The sequence below is a fragment of the Neovison vison genome, chromosome 10 (assembly GCF_020171115.1).
Source record: "Neovison vison isolate M4711 chromosome 10, ASM_NN_V1, whole genome shotgun sequence".
NCBI lineage: Eukaryota > Metazoa > Chordata > Mammalia > Carnivora > Mustelidae > Neogale > Neogale vison.
Window position 1 is genome coordinate 48445862 of NC_058100.1, and position 19702 is coordinate 48465563.

Sequence of the window (19702 nt, forward strand, 5' to 3'; positions counted from 1 at the left end):
TGGGGATGGGGACCGCGGAAACTGCCTGCTCCTGGGCAGACCACAGCAGGGACAGTGGGATTACTGTTGGGGGCTAGAATGCTTTTCACAACCTCCTGGGCTCTGGGCGATGCACAGTGAAGAGATTTGTGACAAAAGAAACTCTGTGCATTGTGTGTGAAGCAGAGCGTGCTGAGAGCCCTCTCAAAGCCAGTCTCTCTTCCTCCCCGATGTTCTCCTCCCTTTCTGCCCTCCCACCTGCGTTCCCTTATAGCCTGGCTTCTCCTTCCAGTGGCTTTCACTGCAGCCCAAGCGACAATGCGTGCTGCCTCGCTTTTACTGCAGCAGCTGGGAACAGGGTCCCTATTGCTGGGCCCTGGTTGTAACTGGAAGGCCCTTCTCCCCCAGCCGAGGGCCCCAGAGTTGTACAGGTTTAGAAAACAGCAGGCAGCATTTAGAAGCATAAAATAGGAAGGCTGAGAAGGAGTTGTAGGTAATGGTTTGTCAACTACCCTCAAACTGGAAATGCACCCAAGGCATCTTAGAAAAGGAAGGGGAGGGTTTTTTTGGGTTTTTTTTTTTTTTTTGATAGGATAACTATGGACCTTGCAATATGCATTTTTTGTCTCCTATAATCAGCATTTATTTCCCAGCGTTGTGAAGGGATCCGGGAGTTAACACGCTTATTCTTAGGACTGGGGGAACGTGGGGACCCTGCTGCCACCTTGCGCTTGCTTGACTCAGCTGTGCACTGGGCCTGTGCCTCGCTCTGTCTCTCCCACTGAGCACAGTAGCTGGCACACGATCCTTACCTAATATTATGTCTGTTGCAAAAATAGAATTTATGCCACGTAAAATACCAACCGTCTTGATTATATGTGCTCTGGATTGACTCTGACTAACGGCTGTTTGGCAATAACCCACATCGAGCTCAGAGATGACTTACAGGTGTATATGTACGTGAACTCTTACTCCTGAGGAGGGTAGCCCCTCCATGGAAAGAAGCAAATCATTGAGATCAGCAAAGATAAATTAATTCATTTTCTAGCCCCTTTCAGGTATTATCCTGTTAAAGTATTAACACTTAATACTAAAACTTAAGACTTCCTACTTTAGAGCCGTTTCTTTCTTTTTTTTTTTTACTTTTTTTTTCCAATTTATTTATTTTCAGAAAAACATTATTCATTATTTTTTCACCACACCCAGTGCTCCATGCAAGCCGTGCCCTCTATAATACCCACTACCTGGTACCCCAACCTCCCACCCCCCCGCCACTTCAAACCCCTCAGACTGTGAACCATGAGAGACTATGGACTCTGAAAAATAGAGCCGTTTATTTCTGAGGGGAAATCTCCTTTTGCCTGGCTTCATCATGTTTTCACACAGAGGCACTTCCTCTAGAAAACTCTAGGCTTCTTTTTTTTTTTTTTTTTTTTTTTTTTTTTTTCTAGGCTTCTTTCTCCACCCTTCTTTCATTCCTCCTGACTTGTAATTGATGAGCTTAGAAGACCTGGGTGGGCTTCTCTCTGCCTCTCTTTTTAGAGCTGTCCTCCCTCTAGGTGCATGTACCCTCTCCTCTGCTTTATTCTGAGCTCACAGGGACAGCACCCTGGACTATGGCAGGCCTGGGATCGTGCGGTTGTGCCTGTGATGAGGTTGCTAAAATACTGGGGTAAATATTAGTGATAGAACCAAAGCCACATTCTCCAATGGGCTTTATCAGAAACAATGCTGATATTTTTGTCTTCATTTATCTGACGGCTCTATATCCTGTTTCTCTCAGTTGGTTCCATAATCTGAAGGAGAACAAATATATTGATCCCCTTAGTACTGTTATACCTGATTACAAAGTCTTTTTATTCCTTCACATGTGCAATTTTCAGTGATAGAATACAGTCTCCAATGTGATTTTCTTCCCATCCAAGGAATCTAGAAATTCCAGTGCACATACCTTAGATATTTATTTTGAAAGTCAGTTGGGAAAGAGTAGTCAAAAAACAGAGATTATCTTTATAGCATGTTTGATTAGTGTATGACCTTCTGATCACCAAAAATAGGAGGATGCAAAAGAAGTATAAGAATTTTTTCATCCTCCTGGGGGCTCAGTCCTCCCCCTAGAAGCTTAAACCCGCCATCTTTTCATATGGGGCTGTAGCTGATTATTCTGTGGCTTTTCATACAACAGCAGCTTTGCCAAAGAGGTGGAATTTGAGTGGGTCTTTGAGGGGGTGCCTGAAATTTACATGAGCCAGGGATGGTGTGGAGTTCAGGGAGATGGGCACCAGCTTTGAGGCAGGCCCTAATCTATTGACGGGATAGAGAGGACATTGCATTTGGAAGTTGGGCAGGCAAGGTCGGATCAGTTGGATCTGACCATATTTTGGAGAGTCTCACAAAAGAGGGGATCAGACTTGAGCCTCCAGGCAGGTGAGTTATTGTGGGTACCAGATGGAGAATAAGGGATGACCACGTGGGATGTAGTATTTTAGTAAGATTAACTTACAGACCTGTCCTGCGAGGACATCTGCTTATCTAATTCCTTTGCTACCTCTCCAACTCTTTAATCTTCCTCTGAGCTGCACCTGGTGTGAGGACCGTGGTTGGGTCTCTGTCAGTCGCTCTGAACTGTGGCTAGATGCGCCTGGAACGGAAGTTGGGTAGGCTGCTTCTAAAAAGACTGAGAGCATTTATTCCACCCAGACCATGGCTTTTAGAGTTGAGATTGGATATTAGGATGTGTATTTTTTTTTTTTAATCAGAAGAGTGTTTGTTTGTTTGTTTGTTTGTTTTGAAGGTCCCCATTCACCTGTAAACACATAGCATTCACAATGTGATTTTCTTCCCATCCAAGGAACCATAGTGAAGAGCTGTATGTAATAACAATTGGAGGATGTGACAGTATAGCTATTGGGTATAAAGTGTTTGCTGCATGCTACTACTTATCTTACTGTATTTACTGCGTCTCTACCATGTAGGTCTCTGATAAGGGCATACCTAACAGGTGTTGGGATTTTAACATGCTGGGAATAAATATGGACAAAAAAGGCAACCTGTGAGAGCAAGGTGGTGGATAGGCCCCTTACCAAAAGTGGGGGGCAGTCTGGCATGGTGTTTTTGGAATTAGAGGGCTCCAGCTTGACTCCTAACTCTTCATTTTACCAGTTGTATGGCTATGGGCCGATTTCCCAATCTCTGTAATATAGTTTCAGTTACCCTGTCTGTAAAATAGGGGTCATAATACTTCATATTGTGGTTGTTGTTGTTTGTTACTATTGTTGGAAGTGAGATAATAATTAATGTAATAAGCCTGCAAGCACCATGCCTGGCAGGTAATAGATTTTCAGTAATGTGTAGCTATTATTATTAAGGGCCTCCTTAACTGGCATCCCATGAATCGTAACTTTTCCGCCATCCCCATCCATTGTATCTTTGACTTGAGGCTTTGGAAGAGCCTCCAAAGAAGTAAAAATAAGATACATCATCAAAGTTACGCATTTTCTCCCTCATGTTTCCTGAATATCTTTGTGCGTGTGCATTTATTAGCACTTTAAAATGATGGAGCCTTGGGAGAGAGGTACAGGCAAGACAGAATCATTTTGAGAGCTAGGGGGATGGAATTGTGAAAGGTGAGGAAATCTGAAAGAAAAAAAAAGGCAAGCTAACAAAATGTATTGAATAACCACAATATGGTAGGAAAAATTTCATGTATTGTCTATTTAATCCTCACAACAACTCCGTCAAGTAGGCTGTGCTCTCCTCACATGCAGATGAAGAAACATGGACCATCAGAAATTAAGTAACTTGCCCAAGGATACCCAGATAGTAAGTGGGAGGACCGGGATTTGAACTCTGATTTCTCTTCATCCCAAGCCTGTGTACTTTGTCCTGTATTCTCCTGGCCCTCATGGATTGCACAGAATGACATTGCCTATTGGAAGAAGCCACACAACCTGGGGAAGCCAGGGGCAGGCTAAGGACATGGTGCCCGAGAGCCCAATGTAAGCATGTGAAAGAGGTAGACATTTCCTGATAAGAGGGAAATGGGGGAAGGGTGGAGGAAAGGTATACTTTCACAATTTCTACTTCTACTACCACTTAGGGCTCATTTGGTCTGTGGGAGACAGAGGTACCGAGCCCCTGATCACACTCTCAAGGCTCACTACCCATCAGGACAATGATACAGGGACCAGGGTTCTGAGAGGGACTGCTCAACATCCTTCCCATCAGTGACAGGGCATGAGCAGGCCTGACTTGGCAGAGGCCTGGGGAATGTAGGATAGGCAGGCTACTTGCTATCTGCCATAGCAATGTGTAGAATTGGCAAATCCATGTCTAGAAGGGGACCAAAGTCATAGTAAAGGCTGATGTTCTAAATCTGGGTCCCCAACCTAGAGAACTAGGTAGAAAACAGGAATCAGGATACAGGCTGGAAGAGCCAGTGAATAGGAAGGGAGGAAGTATAAAGAGAATGAACACAGGCATTGGGAGATGGCCCTGGAGGTATCCTGTGGGCAGGGAGTGGGCTTTTAGTATGGTTCCTATGTCCTCCTTGGGAAGGTAGGCTGGATATTTTTCAAGGAGCCAGTTCTGATGTGTTGTGATGTATGAACCTCCAACCCTTGGGGTGAGGGATGTGATTTGGGGTGAGAAGACAAGCCAAGGATGTGACAAGCAAATGTGCTTGAGTGAGTGAAAACTGCCACAGTGAGAAATGTGTGGGTTTGCCGACCAATAGGGCCAAGGAGAGTCAAGGAACTGCGTGTTTCACCAGCGCGGGTTCTCTAATTCACATGCAGACCAACGCTGGCCCAGTCAACCCTGCTTTTCAGGCTCTCTGCCTCCAGAAATGAAGAACTAAAAAAGGAAACCTCAAGAAGATGATTTCTACACTTCCAGGCATAGGTCTACTCAACAGCAAAGTTGATCACACTCCTGTACCTGCCCTCAATTAGCCCCAGTGAACCTGGCTCACCAAATCACGTCTCTTTCTTCCATGAAGCCCTGTCACTGCCTTGAGGTATTTGAATAAGTTGAGGATTTCACCAAAACCTTTCTCCTAAGTTTCTTTTTTTCACTTCCTACATTTCTGACCACTCATGCTCAGTATTAGTCAGTATGGATTAGGCTTTGTTGCTGAAATGAATAGCTCCCGAGTCTCAGTAGCTTATAACAACAGAGGTTTATATTTTGCTCAAGCTTCTAGGTCAGCATTGCATGTCATAGATGCCTCTTAGAGACTCAGGCTGACAAGTTAAATGCTTTGGCACAGAAATGCCTCCCAGCAGTCTTGCTCACATGTCATTGGTCAGAACTAGTCACATGGCCTTGCTAACATCAGGTCTGGGAGAAGAGTAGTCTTCCATGTGCCTGGAAATTGAGGAGAACTGGGTATGAGCAAGTACCAGTAATGTCTACCTCACTCTCTTTGCTGATTTCTTTTTCTCTAAGTTCTGGTAAAACATTGGTTTCCCACAAGGTGCCATTCTCAGCTGCATCATCCTTCTCTTCCTTGGAGGTCTCATTTACTCCCATAGCTATAAGCCATCCATGTCCTTATGACCCTTGGATCCATATCCCCAACTTTTGCCTCTCTCCTGTGTTACAAAGCCATATTTTCAACTGTATGATAGATCTGAATGAATTACTTCAAACTCATCGTGCTGCAAACCAAATTAACTTTCTATACCAAAATCCCCACCTCCTCTTTCTACTAACACACCCACTTAGCCATTGTGGGGGCCTTTGGAATGTCTGGCTCTTCTAATCTGGTCTACAAATTAGTTTTTTTATTCTGCGATGTGTCTGTTGACCTGTCCATCCTCCTTTCCATTTTCAGTGCCCTTGATCATGTAAGGCCCAGGGTCCTATCATAGCCTGTCAAATAGTGCCCCCTCCCATCTTTAGTCTTTGGCACAAATATAGCTATTATCCTAAAAATAGATTTAATCATGTTGCTCCTTGTGAAAAAACCTTTGAGAATTTCTTGCGACCCACAGAATAAATTAAATTACATCAAGTCGTTGGGGGAACAGGGTTGTATTTGAGCAGAGCCAGACAAGGATTTGAATCCTGGTCTACCACCTACTAACTGTGAGTAAGTTATTTAATCTCATTGACTCTCAGTTTTTCAGTCTATAAAAAAAAGACAATAATGCCTGCCTTTCAGCATTGTTTTATTTCTTGCTCATGTTACATGTCCTTCATCCATTTGACTGGGGGATTCATGCCAATGGTTATTGTATTTTCTCTAGAACCTGGGCTGATGGAATACCCATTCTCTGACCTCATCCCCTCCTGCTCTGTCCTGGCCCACTGCACTTCAGCCATACTTTCTCACATTGGGGTAAGGAAAAAGAGAGCTCTGAAGGCTCTTACTCTAGCAGGAAGTATTTGCCCTCAATCTTAGTTGCCAGAATTGGTCATATATCCATATCCAACCTTAGGGAATAGGAAGGCAAAGAGCTAAAAATATTATGTCAACAGCATTAATGACTCCCCTATAATCCCAAAGAGGTTGCCTCAGACCCTTGCCCTTTGGACTGCCTCTTGACCTGATCAGGCTCTGACACAGAGACTCTGTGTGAGCATTAGCTAGTCAAACTTGTCAGGTTTTTCGTAGTCTCCTTCAAAAGAGGATGGGGCACTTTAAGCATGTCAAGGACTTGAGAATTAAAAACTGACCCTCAAAGATGCTCTAACTAAAGGGGATGGAAACCATCTTTTAGTTAGTTCTACCCATCACAGATGAAGAAGCTCAAGGACCAAGAAGAGTAAGACATCCTGCCTAGTGTTCTCTGATACTTTAGACTCTGCATGTCTGTCTCTGAATCCTCATTATCCCTTCCAGCAAGCCCCACCATCCAGCCTAATTTTCTCTGCATCTGCAGTCATCCTCTATTGTCTATTTATCCTTTGGAACACAACGTCATCTTTCCTAGACACCTTCCTTAGTTCGTCCCATAGAATCAGAACCTTTCCTCCTTATGCCATCCATGTCCCATTTATAGCATATGCCATTTTGTATTGATTTCTTTGTCTCCTGGGAATATTGGATTTACTTGAATAAGAAATGGTATTTATACATCTCTGTATTTTCCAATCTAACAAGTGGTACTTTATCCAGTGGCACTGGATACAGACTCTGTGTCTGCATAATTGGTCAAAAAAATTCCCACAGCCACACAAGCAGTAGCAGATTTAGTACCAAAATCTAACACCCTAAAACCACATTGAGATGCCACCTTACCCCAGTTAGAATGGCAAAAATCGACAAGGCAGGAAACAATAAATGTTGGAGAAGTTGTAGAGAGGGGAGCGTTCCTCTTACACTGTTGGTGGGAATGCAAGTTGGGGTAGCCATTTTGGAAAACAGTGTGGAGGTTCCTCAAAAAATTAAAACTAAAGCTACCCTATGACCCAGCAATTGACGTACTGTTGTATTTACCCTAAAGATACAGATGTAGTGAAAAGAAGGGCCATGTGTACCCCCAATGTACATAGCAGCAATATCCACAATAGCCAGATTATGGAAAGAGCTAAGATGCCTTTCAACAGATGAATGAAAAAAGAGGTGGTCCGTACACACAATGGAATATTACTCAGCCGTTAGAAAGGCTGAATACCCAACTTATCATGGATGGGACTGGAGGAGACTATGCTGAGTGAAATAAGTCAAGCAGAGAAAGTCAGTTATATGATTTCACTTATTTGTGGAACATAAGGAATAGCATGGAGGACATTAGGAGGAGAAGGGAAAAATGAAGTCAGGGAACCAGAGGGAGAGACAAACCATGAGAGACTATGAACTCTGAGAAACAAACTGAAGGTTTTAGGGGGGAGGTGGTTTGGGGATTGGTTAGCCTGGTGATGGGTATTAAGGAGGGCATGTATTTCATGGAGCAGTGGGTGTTATACACAAACAATGAATCTTGGAACACTACATCAAAAATTAATGATGTACTCTATGGTGACCAACATAACATTAAAAAAAAAAAAAACAACAAATCCTAACACTTTTGACTTTTGTTCCCATTAATTTTCTGCGGAATTTTACAGCTTATAATTTTTCAGTCTCTTACAGAATTGTGTCCTATGCTTTACTGCTTGGGTTTAAGAGACTATTTCTTACCACATTTTTTCCCTCTATTCTTCATTGGATTTTCTAACTTGCATTTTTTTTGGGGGGGGGAGTGTTTCTTGTTTGGTGGTAATACCACATTCCCGTTCAAGATGGTTATTCTCCATAAATAAAAGGTGTTTCATTGTTATTTTGGTTTTGCCTTTCAAGTATCATGCTGTAAGAAATGTAAACAAGTTAATTCTAATTTGCAATCTCACAGACTTTGAAAAGGGTTCTATATGGATTTGGGAGCTTCCTGTATTGCAAATACTGAGTTACTCTTGAGATGCTCTGTATGAAAGTTTTTTGTTTTGTTTGTTTGTTTTACAAACTGTAAGGTGGCTTAGAGTTACCGGTAATATATTTAACATTAAAATGTTAAATTATACTTAGTATCCATCATCATGTCTGGTGCTGATAGATGCTTAATGAGAATTTGATGAACAAATGAAGATTCCCCCCCCCACCACAGATTATTTCATGTTGTCCTCATGAGAAGTTGTTTGTAGCCATGGGCTGTACCCCTCAAGTCAGTCAGTGCTGTGTCCTGAAGGCCTTGTACCGGTCTCCAGGGGAATTGAGCTGGACACCGTAGGTAACTAACCCAGGGCTGTCTATTTTCTACCAACAATAGGTTCATTGCACCACCTTCCTTCTTGGAGGGCAGTCTCCTTACCCCTACTGACTCACTCTTTTGGTGTTCCTCTTTTTTACTTCTGGAAGGGTTCCAGTTCTTTCTTGTAGTATTCCAAATTGTCATGTTTTGGGCAGGTGTTTCCAGTTGTAAAAATCATATCAGCAAACCCATCTTTAGGAGATGTTCTCAGTCCTGGTCTCTTTCATTCAATAAACATATGTAGTTCTTACTCCTATGTTCTGTAGGAAAAGCATGAGTAGACTACTTTTGGGATACCCTCTCAAAATTTGTCCAGAAGATTTTTAGGAATAATTCACCTATATCCCACTGTTTTATGACCCCCTGGTTTCCCGAGTCTTCCTTATTGTATACACTGACTGTTTGCACTTCATATAACGTGGCCTTTTCCTTCATATTCTTCATCCCCTGCATCCTTCATGCCCTGCCTCTTTGTTCTCTCAATTTTATTCCCTGGGACCAATCAGATGTGACTTACATTGGACTTCATTTGAGTTATAACCATAGAATGCTCAAACTAACAAGGCCCTTAGAGAGCATTTCAGGGCTGAAGTCAAGTCCCCCATCCCACCCCACCCCCACAACCAATTTGTCTTAACAAAGACCCAGAGGCGGTGAGTGGTGGAGTAGGGCTAGAATCCTGACCCCCTTGGCTCTTACTCAGATAGCATTCTTTATCCACCTCTGTTCAGTGCTCTTTGTCCTTATCAGGGGGCGCCTGGGTGGCTCAGTTGGTTGAGCCGCTGCCTTCGGCTCAGGTCATGATCTCGGGGTCCTGGGATCGAGTCCCGCATCGGGCTCTCTGCTCGGCAGGGAGCCTGCTTCCTCCTCTCTCTCTGCCTGCCTCTCTGCCTGCTTGTGATCTCTCTCTGTCAAATAAATAAATAAAATCTTTAAAAAAAAAAAAAAAACCTTTTGATATTTGACTTTCATCCTTGTAATCCTTTCCTCTTGATTTGGTGCCAAGACCATGGTTTCCATCCCTCAGATTGATTACAGAGCCGTAGGGACCAATAAGAACCCAGGTTGCAGAGTGATGGCTTCGTGCCTTTGAGGATGACGTGCAGTGGTTGGTAGCAAGATGATGAGTCTTTTCTCAATCCTTATTATTATCTAGATAATGCAGCTTGGATTGCCACTAGTAGTCATGGTAAGGCCCTTCTAATCCAGTGAGGTCATATTCAGAGGACAGGCCAAGGTGGGGATGCCGGCAGGACTTTAATGTGAAGAGTTCTAGTGTATGGAGTTGTTTGGGAAGCAGACTTGTGGGTGAGGGGCAAAGGGAATTCTAAAAAGACTCTACATCATATTCTCTTTAGCTCCCTCAAAGACAAGGGGAGATCCTGGATAAATTGGGATGTTAATTTTTAGTATTATGCATCCTGGTATGATAGGTGTGTCTTTAGTTGTCTCTCTGGCAAGAGGGATGTGACTGGCTTGTTTGGGAACATGGGATAGAGGAGGAGATTCAACAGATTCCCCCTACTTCACAGATTTCAAGAGAGGTCGTTGGTGGGGGTATAGAAAGGCTGCCACTGGAGGGAGAAGAGCACCACCTAACTTCCAGCTGCCAGCGGGGAGCTGGGTTGCTGGAGTTATTAGGCAATAGGTGTTAGGGCGAGGCCACCAATCTTCTGAGTCTTCTGCTGGTATTTTTCTGTTTTCTGCCCTGCCCTTTTGTTTTCCCTGAATAATCTCTGAAATTTGTGACTCCTTATGGTCTGGAATGTCACTAGGGCAAAATACACTGGGATGTCAGCTTTGTTACTGATTTAAATGGCCTGGCCCGGGGGTGGGGTGAGCAGATTCCTTACCACACTTCTGGTTTGTCACACTCACCCCTTGGCTGGCTGGAGCTTGGCCCTTTGAGAGGGTGGTGGTGTGCACGGGAGATCAGTGGGCCTGAGGTTCTGTTTAGGGGAATACAAGGTATCAGGCTTTGAGAGCACCAGAGGCTCACCCCTGTACTTGGTGAGGGTAAAAATTAAGAGAAGTTCTGACTGCTTTTATATATGTTTGGAAGAAGAGGCACTGAGGCAACTATAAACATACAGCTGACGGACAATTTCTTGAATTGGGAGAAAAACTTATTTCCTCTTTCTGTTTTTAGGGTTTCTATACTCATCTATGATAGCATATGGTTTATTAAAATTTCCAGAGCACCTTTGTATATATTTTTTTCTTTTACCATAACTTCAAGAGAAAATATCATCCATGTTGTAAGAAACAGAGGCCATTTGGTGACTTACCCAGAATTTCATAACTAGAATATGTCCAAGTTGGGACCAAAAAACAATTCTTCTTCCAGTCTGGTCCTTCTTTCGTTATTATTCAGGGTAACTTAATGCCCTCATATAACCATGAAGCAGTACATTTTATGACTCTTGGTTCATTGACTTAAAAAAGAACCTTCTGTCTGAAATATTTCATATATTCCTCTTCCCACCCCCAATATGTGTATGTATGTGTTTGTGTGTGTATATAAAACCTTTTATATAGTTTGTACCATACATGTGATATAAATATAAATAAAGTCTCTTGGTTCTCACAATGATTAAGAGAGGGAATATTACCAGCAGCAGAGAAACCCAGTGGCCTTTTCCCAACTGTATCTATTCATCTCCTCCTCAAGGGTAGTGCTTATTATTCCTTTGCTTTTCATTTGCTTTACTACCTGTATATATTGCCCTACAAGGTAAATCATTGAATGCTATATGAACTGTAGCATACTGTGCTTGTTTTTGTACCTGTTGGTTCTCTCGGTTTTATTGCAGTATAGAATCGCACTCTATCCGTGCACTGCAAGTTATGTGTCCTTTTTCCACTTGGGCGATTCTAGGTTTTCTGTTAATGCAAATTTGCTGCCAGGAGATTCTGAAACTGAATTTTTTGGGGTTAAAGGGCATCTGCATGTTCCACTCTACAAGATAATGCCCAATTGCATTTTCAAAATCACTTTTTAAAGTGGTTATACCACTTTACATTTTCATCATCAGCATGTCAGACAGCTTGTTCTTCATTCTTGCTGACACTTGAGCTTTCTGACTTCTAAATTTGTGTCAGGTTGATGTGTGTAACAGCATCTTGTGGTCTTAACTTGCATTTTCTCATTTGCTAGTGAGGTTGGGCACATTTTCAAATGTTTATTGCCCATTTGTATTTGCTTTTCCCTTTTGTGAGTCCTTAACTTTTTCATGTGAATGATTTGGGATAGTGACCCGTTTCTCTTTACTTTCCATGTAGATAGTGAGATCTATATGAATGCCCAGCAGCACTTATAGGGATATCTGGCTGTTCTTGGTTTTTCTTTTCCATGTGAATTTTAAAATCCTTATCAGTTTCCAAGGAAACCTCTGTTAGGATTTTCATTAAAATGCTTTTTATCCTATAGTATGATTTGGTAATATTTCTAATAAATCTGTCCATTAATATATAGATGCCTTCATTTATTTGTGCCTTCTTTAATGTCTTTCAACATAATTTTATAACTCCAGAAAGGTGTTGCACATCTTTTCTTATGTTTATTCCTGGGTACTTTATGGCATTTGTTACTAGTTTATTGTTTTATTAATTGTTCTCATGTCTAGAGTTTCAACTGATTTCTGGATATTGATATTTTTATTCATTGATATTGTTATACTCTGTTAATTCTATTAAACTATATGTACATTTTTTGAGGTTTTCAACACATTAAATTATCATTAGATAATCATGGCTTTTATATATTTTTTAACTCATTCTACTTATACTGTCTATCAAATTTTAAGTTATTAGCATTCTCTATCAGTTCTTTCAATGGCTGAATTTTAATTTTTCTAGGTATTCTTCAATTAATGAAATTTTTATAGACTTAATACCTTCTACCATAAAATAGGATACCTCAGTAAGTCATATTACCCTATCTTGGGATTATTAGACCAATATGCAGTTATAATTTATATTTTTAATGTAACAATTTAGGCATAATCTTTAATATTTTAAACATACTTTGTTAGATTTACTCACAGTTTCCTACATATTTTTTACTGTTCTTTCTTCCATCTTCCTTTTCTTTTTAGACTGTTTTCCTTATTTCTGAAGTACCTTCTTCAGTACCTTTGACAGTGCAAATTCCTTCCGTTTTTAGTGGTCTAAAAATATCTTTATTTTGACCACATCCTTAGTGTTTGTCAGGATTCATAACTGAAAGGTGACAGTTATTTTGTCTCCGTATTCTAAAGAAATAATCCCTGTATCCTGGCTTCCATCATTGCTGATGAGATCGAATTATCATTCCTTATATTTCCTTTCTTCACTCTGTCTTTTCTCTTATTATGGAATTCTGACTTGACTGAAAGACGTTAGTCATATCTAACATTTCTATTAATCTCCCTTTCATTTTTCTCATCTCTTTATTTTATGGTGCTGTGTCTAAAAACAGCCCCCCAAAACAAAAATAAAATCTCACCGTTCACTGACCTTTTATTTAATGCTATTTGCTCTGCTATATAATTTACCTTTAAAATTTAAATTTCAAAGAAAGAAAACACAAATTATCGACATGAGGAATAAAAACGGGTTATCACCACAGGTCCTACGGACATTGGAAAATATGAACAATTTTCTGCCAGTAAATTCAACCACTTAGATAAAATAGCAAGTTCCTTGAAAACAAGAATTGCCAAAACTTACACAAGAAGTTAAAAAGTCAAGTAAACCCATATCTATTAAAGAAATTAAATTTATCTAAAACCTTCCCACCAAAAAGCAAAACAAAACTCCAGGCCAAATATCATTTTTACGAAACATGATAGCAATCCTCATGGGCTCCTTTAGAATATAGAGAAGTATAGAACACTTCCCAACTCATTTGATGTAGCAGGCATAACCACAGTACGTAAATCTGACAAATATAAGATGATTACAGAACAAAATCCATGATGAGCATAGATGCAAAACTCCTGAATAAAATATTATCAGTCAAATCTGGCAGAACAGAAGGGTAATACGCTATCACCAAGTAATATTTAATCTGTGAATACAAGGTTAGTTTAGCATTTCAAAATCAATCAATGTAATATGCCATAGCAACAGTGGGAAAAAGCATATTACATCTTGACAAGTGCACAAAAAGAATTTAACAAAATCCAACTCCTTTTTGTAATAAAAACTCACAGTAAACTAACATAAGAGAGAACTTTCTCAATCTGATAAAAGAATGTTTAAAAAAATCTACAAGCTAGCACCATACCGTATCTATGGTGCTAGCTTGTAGATTTTTGTGGATAAAATATTTATCCCTTCCCCTCTGATCTGGAAAAAGACAAAGAATTTGTAGTTTCATCCCTTCTTATAAAGATTATATTTATTTATTTGACAGAGAGCGATCACAAATAAGCAGAGAGGCAGGCAGAGAGAGAGGGGGAAGCCTGATGTGGGGCTCAATCCCAGGACCTTGAGATCATGACCTAAGTCAAAGGCAGAGGCTTAACCCACTGAGCCACTCAGGAGCCCTGTTTCAGCACTTCTTAAAACTGTTCTGTAGCTCTGAGCCATTTTAATAAGGCAAGAAAAAGAAATAAAGGGCAAGAATATTGGAAAGGGAGAAGTAAAACTAATTTTTTCACAAACAGTATCATATTTTTGAAACTAACAATAGAACTGATAAACTACGGGAGCTAATAAGCAAATTTAGCAAGATACAGGATATAAGGTCAATATACAAAAAATCAGGTCATATATACTTACAATGATCAATTTCAACTTGAATGAGAAATGAGTTTAAACTTTAAAAAATTTTACAGTAGCATAAAATCCAATATCTAAGCATAAATCTAACAAAAGATGTGTAAAACCTTTACACTGAAAAGTACAGAACATTGCTGAAAAAAAGTCCTTTAAGAATCAAGAGACATACCATCCTTATAGACTGAAAGACTTAGGGGTGCCTGGGTGGCTCAGCTGGTTAAGTGTCTACCTTTGGATCAAGTCATGATCCCAGCGTACTGGGATGAAGCCCCAGGTTGGGATCCCTGCTCAAGGGGCAGGGGGAGTCCGTTTCACCCTCTATCCCTCCTCTTGCTCATGATCTCTCTTTCTCTCTCAAATAAAATAAATAAAATCCTTTTAAAAAAAGACTTAATATCATTAAGGTATCCATTACCCCTGAATCAATATACAGATTCAGTATATTCCCTACCAAATATACAGATTCAGTATATTCCCTACCACAGGGTGACTTGAAGACATAGGCAAGATGATTAAAAAACTAACATGTAAATGCAAAAGTTTAGAGAAGCCAGAGAATTTTGTAGAAGGAGAACAAAGTTATAAAACTTGCACCATTTTATTTTAAGATATACTATACTGCCACTCTATCGAGACAATATGATATTAGTGCAAGGATAGAGAAATTTATTAGTGGAACAGAATAGAGACCCCCTCATATATGTGGCTGGTTGATTTTTGACAAAAGTGCAAAGTCAATTTAATGAGGAAAGGACAGTTTATTTTAATAAATCATGTCGGATCTACTGGATATTGGTATGGGGAAGAAAAAATCTAGACCTCTATTTCTCTCTGTAGATAAATATTAATTTGAGAATGTCAGAGAATTTAGGGCAAATATTTCTTGCACAGAATACAAAAAACACAAACAATAAAACAAAAAAATTCCTAAGTTGGGCTTTGTCAAAATAAAAAAAACATAACAAAACAAAACTGTTCATTCAAAAGGCAGCATTAAGAAAATGAATGTAGACAAGCCACAGCCTGGGGGAAAATATTTATAATAGCCTGTGTCTTTTTTGTTTTTTTTGACCATGGAGATTTCTGTTACTTAAGCTTAGCAATTTGTTAATTGCCATACTTCTTGCAATTTACCCAGCGTCTGGGAATTTTGTATAAAAGGTATTTCAGAACACTAGTGGATCATTCTGCCAGAAGCAGAAGCTTTTTTTTTTTTTTTTTTTTTTTTTACTTTTCAGATTCTTTATAAAGTGCAGTCATTTTTCTGAATAGCATTATGGAGAAATACAGTGATAGGAACCTAGTGATTACAGTATTTCACATGTAAGAATTATTGAGCTAATCCTATCGAGTCACCCCCCTCCCCCCCCTTTGAAGTAAAGCCTATACTTACTAGCTTCCCAGGTAGGGGGCATATCTACAAAGGAATAGGTAAACCTCCGGAAAAAAACGTTGGCATGGTAGATCTTTTCAGGTCTTAACCTTCCTGTAAGTGGGCTCTGGCAATAAATGTGTGTTTTCAAATAAGATGTATTTTCAGGTAAGAATTGAAGTTTTGGGAAGAAGTCATATTTTCACTTAGAATTCATATTTCACTTAGAATTGTAATATTTAGATATAGGATAGCTAAAAAATGATCAGTGTTTATTAGCAGAGCATGTTTCCTTTCAAAAGGATATGGCTGGGTATTTATGCTATTGAAAACTGGCACTTTCCATGAGAATCCATTTCTCTTAATTTCTGTGATAATAAAAGGGCAATATACATTTCCTAATTCCTTCCCTGATGAGAATGTGAGTTTAATGCCTTTGTATGATTTCATCCCCTCAACTGCACAAAGCAGGGTAGGGCAGAAATATCCTCAGCGGGGTTCAGGGGCATACCTAAGACAGGGTGGGGAAAAAGATGCACTTTCTTCTTGGTATTCCTTCCTTTCTGATGCTGACTTACTTGTATTATCCTTGACCCAAATGTCTGTTTTGAGTTACTCTCCAAAGGTGATAAAATGACAACAGTTATCCATGATAGAGTTTTGGATTTTCCGAGTACCAGTACTTTGGGCTTCAGATTCAGCCCACATATATTTAAGATAGACCACGCTAGGTACTCTTGTGAGCCCACTCTGTTTTTATCAATGCCATGTATGAGGAAATCCCACCTCCGAGAGGTTAAATGACTTGGCGGTGGTCTGTGATTCAAAACTAGGTATACAAGTCCAATACAGTGGTTTTGTTTGTTGTTGTTTTTTGTTTTGTTTTTTGTTTTGTTTTTGTTTTTACTATACTACGTGTCTAATTATCTTTTAGGACATCTTATTACTTTAGTTGTGTATTTATAAGTACAGAGTCCTCATTGGAAAGTGCATAGCCTCCAGTAGTCTTAAGCAGTAATGTCTACCGCATGCTAGCCTTTCCAAAGGAGAACGTCTTTGCTTGTACATCACCTGCTTTTGTCCCTAATAGGCTTTGAAATTTTCAATGGGGTAATAATGAATTGCATTTTATCAAAGAACTTAGGTTAACTGTAAGATAAGCTAAAGAAGTTGGTGATTTATTAAGTATCTTCAATTTTAAAAAGACCTCTAAGTAAAAGATAATAGCCATCAACCAAAGGGAGTCTGCAAGGGATGAGCTGTCAGTGGCAGAAAAAATTTAAGCCAAATGTACTAAAGAATTCCTTGAAGTGAGGACACTTTGCAGCTTTGGCACAGTTTTGAAAATTCACCTGTAAAGCATCAAGATAAGGGTGAATAGCTTGTTTTCAGAGTGGCTTGGTTGAGAACGAATTCTTGGAGGTAGAGAGATTGATCCTACGCGAGTAGATGGGATCTGTGATGGTCATGAGTCGTGAAGGTAACTTATCTCCAGAGAAAAGAATGCATAATTTTGAATGCTCTGTTACCTTTATTCTTTCATTCAGCAAATATTTGTTAAGTTCCTTCTAAGTATCTGGGCACTGAGGACACAATGTTGAACATTGTAGAAGAAGATTTTTATATTCTTTTGGAAAGACAAAAATAAACAGGTGGAAAAAAATCATCTTTTCCTGACAAAGGTTATTAATGAAGTAAAACAGCCTGATTCAGTAGAGCATGACAACTAGTGGGCTTGTTAACTTTGGTTCTGTGATCTGGAAAGATCCCTGAGAGAGACAAAGATCCGACCCATGTAGGGTTATGTAGACTATAGTAAAGAGTTTGGATTTTAGTCCTGAGATGCCAGGGGGAGAGTCATAAGCAGGGGTTAAGAGGACTTTTTTGTATTTCAAAAGTCACCCCCCACCCAGTTTTCCTTCCATGAGGGAAAGGGGGGTGATCAGGAGAAGGGTGGAAATAAGAAGTCACTTAGTGAGATTACTATGGGCTGCTGAGTGTAGGAAGCATCCAGGCAAGAGACCGGAATAGCCCGGGCTCAGGTGGTAGCAATGAGTTTGAGAGAAGTTCATAGACAGAATGGCTAGGAATTGCTTATAGATTGGATTGGGCTTGCGGTGAGGACAGGAGAACGGATAAGAAGAACGGAAAATGGCTGAGTGGTATTATTTGTTTACTGATATGGGGAGAGACTAGAGGAGGAGCAGTTTGGGGGAGAAATTAAAAGTTCTGCTTTGGCCATCTTAAGTTTGAGAGGCCAGGTTCATGTCCACATTGTTGATACCAAGTAGATGCTTGCACCGATGGCTTTGGAGTTCACTGGTGAGTTGGGGCTAGAGAGATAAATGCGATCTTCAGCATAGAACGGTGTTGACTCCATGGGGCTCTGAGATCACGTAGAGAGAGAACGCTCAAGGAGACCCAGGTCTGGGTCCTGGGACATGCTCATGTTTGGAGGAGAAGCAAAGGAGACTGAGAAGCCTCTCCTGGAAAAATAAGTGGGAATCACGGAATCACAGATCCTCTTGCACCGCCCTGTGCCACCACCCTCTTCCCCTGCCCCCCACCACTGACTCCGCACATTGTGGGACGATGCATCTTATGGACTGAGGCCCAGGGCCTGTGCCAATGGACCCGCTCTCTCCTCTTATTCCAAAATCCAAAACTGCCCTTTGCCCAGTGGTTGCCTGTGGGGGTGGGGTGCCGTTCATTCTCTTAGCAAACGTTTCCTGAGAAGCCAGTCGGTGCTGGGACTATGAGTGTGATACTGAATGAGAGCGAACTGACACAGCCCCTGCCCTCACAGAGTTGACCACGTAATCGGGCCACCAACAAGTAAGTGGACAGTTTATAAGGAACAGAAATGTTTGAGGTATGGCTGTTTCTAATACAGATGTGTGAGCAGTCTGAGCAGGTTTACCTGCACTGAGCCTCAGTTTTTTTGTCTGAAAAATCGAGCTGAGTTTGAGGGACTCTTTAATGTACCCTGAAGATATGAATGAATACATGTGAGAGAAAACTCTTGCCTAACCTGTCATGGAGATGTTTACCAGGATAGTGAGTAGAAAACATGCTCGGCCTTTCTGCATGGTAAGCTCACACTTGGTGCGTTAGCCAACATCAAGTCTGCAAACTTTGTCCACCTCCCTCAGGACTCCCCGTATGTTCTCTCCGGCCTTTTTTTTTTTTTTTTTTCGATTTTATAATACAGTTTATTAAAAAAAAAATTTTTTTTATGTTATGTTAGTCATCATTATGTACATCGTTAGTTTTTGATGTAGTGTTCCCTGATTCATTGTTTGCATATGACACCCAGTGCTCCATGCAATCCGTGCCCTCCTTAATACCCATTACCAGGCTCACCCATCCCCCACCTCCTCCCCTCTAAAACCCTCAGTTTGATTCCCGGAGTCCATAATCTCTCACGGTTTGTCTACCCTCTGATTCCCCCCTTCTCCATTTTTCCTTTTCTTCTCCTAATGGCCTCCATGCTATTCCTTACAATCCACAAATATGTGAAACCATATAATTGTCTTTCTCTGTTTGACTTATTTCACTCAGCAGCATCCCATCCCATCCCATCCATGTTGATGCCAGGTTGGGTGTTCATCCTTTCTGACGTCTCTAGCCCATTTTTTTTTTCCTTCAGATTTCTGCTCCGCTTCTCACTATCCACCACCCCTGTTCCATCAACCCTGGGCCTTCTCTTTGGTTCCACTTGTCCATTCCAAAGCAGAAGAAAGGGCTTGTTTTAACAGGGAAGAATCTTCTGATGCTGAACCAGAAGGATTTTACCTCCCTGAGAGGAATCTTTAGTGTTTAAATTATCTGGGGCTGTTGAACAATGGAC

The 19702-nt window shown here is 40.6% G+C and overlaps 1 protein-coding gene across 6 annotated transcripts in view; it reads left to right on the forward strand.

Moving 5' to 3' along the window:
* Positions 1-19702, forward strand: part of CACNA1E (calcium voltage-gated channel subunit alpha1 E) — a 339348-nt gene that overhangs the window by 206869 nt on the left and 112777 nt on the right. The window lies entirely within an intron of this gene.